The sequence below is a fragment of the Condylura cristata genome, unplaced genomic scaffold (assembly GCF_000260355.1).
Source record: "Condylura cristata isolate star-nosed mole 26May11 unplaced genomic scaffold, ConCri1.0 scaffold00017, whole genome shotgun sequence".
NCBI lineage: Eukaryota > Metazoa > Chordata > Mammalia > Eulipotyphla > Talpidae > Condylura > Condylura cristata.
Genome location: NW_004567118.1, coordinates 35,074,864 through 35,077,059, shown reverse-complemented (window position 1 = coordinate 35,077,059; position 2,196 = coordinate 35,074,864). Strand labels below are relative to the sequence as shown.

Sequence of the window (2,196 nt, the reverse complement as noted above, 5' to 3'; positions counted from 1 at the left end):
GAAGTACACTGCTGAGGGGAGCAGCGGGCGGGTCAGGAGGAGTCTGCCACAGCATGTGGATCTCCTCTGGGGCAGGCAGGGATCGAACTCATGTGCAAGTGGTTTAAGCTTCTTAGTGCTGTGCTTTAACCCGCTGCGCCACCAGGGAGGGCCTAAGCAGTACCACTTTTACTCATTTATCTCACACCAAATGAAGTGTGTCACTTTTCATATAAGACCAGAGACACTTTTCATATAAGACCAGAGACACTCTGTAGGGCAGGAGGAAGAAAGATCAGGACAGGAGTGGGAAGAGCACAAGGGACTATGGAGATCCACGGGTGAATAGTGCTGGGAATTTCATGGGGAAATCATTGTACATTGTATAAAAGTGAAGGATGTTATAATGAATGTATTTTTAAATTTTAATTAAAAGAAAAGAGGCAACTCCTCCAAGAAAAGGACTTGCCTTTCTCTTTCTACCAAAGCAAGAGACACCCAAATATAGATAGATAGATAGTTTATATAGCTGAGCTTGTGAAACTAGAGGGAATATAAGGGAATCATGGTTTTTGTCCTTGGGACTAACGCTTACATATGAAATGACTTAGGCACAATTACAAAGTAATATAACTAGTATAAGTTCATATAGTACTGATGGAATACATAGTAGATGAGAGTGACTAGAGTATGATTAGAATATATGTTGCCTATACTTAACTGTAATTTTTCTTGATTTTTAATAATCTTTTACTAACTGCAGTACTCAATGTCCAGATAACTATAACTAGATATAAAGTTAAGTAGATGACTGAAGAGCTAAAAAGAGAAGTCTAAGATATGACAGAAGTAGCAACTTACCACTTTTAGGAGTGAAAACAAAGGAAGCGAAGAAAAAAATTAGTGACACTACAGAACTAAAACAGATGTCTAAGAAGAAGACCTTGGTATTTCTGAGTTTAGAGGAAGGGCTCCGTAGGACCCAACCCAAGAGGTCTAGGATGCAGATCTCGATGGCAGGGACCATTGTTTGACTGGTGTTAGTGTCTTTGATTGATTAAAACTACAGAACTGGAGAAAAGCTACAAAATGGATTCAGCTATTGCTACAGAAAGACCCTGCTATTATCCAGGATGAAGTAGCATTGTTGGGTGAAGCACACAGGAAGACAGACAGGAGAAACATATCTCTTGTCTTTCCTCAGCCTTGAAGTCTCCTTTGGTGCCCTCAAATAGGCACCCAGTTAGGGAAAGGGAGTTCCCAAGAGCTACACCTTGGCCCTTTATACTATAAGGGTTCTTATTCCAAAATCGAGAATCAGTATGTTAGATACAGTTATGGTATTTATTGTAATTATACATACAGGAACTGATGAAAACACCACAGAATGTTTGGATGCACTGTGAACTAAGACTACCTCCTACCTCTCTACCACAAGCCCTTACTTAAACTGGTAAACTACAGTGGCATTTTGGGTTTCCAGTAATTAACATTTTTCAGTTCTAATGTTTGGAAATATCTAAAGAAACTGGATATTTCTTTTTATCCCAGCACACAGTAATTTTGGAAATGGCCACAGGTCCTGTGAAGAAAATTTTCAATATATATTAATGGCAGTGCTTCAGAATCCTTCCTTAAGGGCACCTTGCCTTCCCTTCAATTAAGGAGCTTAGGTCTGGAAACTGGATGGGAGGTCACAGTTCTCTACTGTGGTGAATATAGTTATATGTTGGATTTCTTATATGAAGATGATCATCATTTTAGTAGACTAGCCACCTATTTCATTATAGGATTCCCATAATCATTTGGTCACAAAAATCCCTGAGGGTGAAAAAAAAATCTCATTATCACTGTATTTTACACGGCAAAGAGAAATGATAATGTGTGCCAGAGCCCAGGATTAGAGCGAGGGGCAACATTTAAGGTATACAATTTACCTTCATTCTCTCTTCCCCCAGCAGACTTCTAGTATTTGCTGATAAAGTTACCTTTCTAAAAAAAGAATTTTTTTTATTATATCTGTTTATGCTTAAATTTATAGAACAAAAGGTTTTGGGGCAGCTATTTTTCAGTGTTTGAATCTTTTGTCTCCTAAGACAGTACTTTTGATTTATTCAACTAAAAGGTGTTAATAAAAAAATTGAATATTGTAGCATGCTATACAATTTCAAACTAAGTAACACCTAAGTTTTAACTGCCCTAAATATATATATATGT

General features: G+C 37.7%; 1 long non-coding RNA gene across 1 annotated transcript in view; it reads left to right on the top strand.

The window, feature by feature from the left end:
• LOC105853780 overlaps positions 1-2,196 on the top strand; it is a 14,788-nt gene that overhangs the window by 6,169 nt on the left and 6,423 nt on the right. The gene's annotated exons all lie outside the window — the stretch shown is intronic.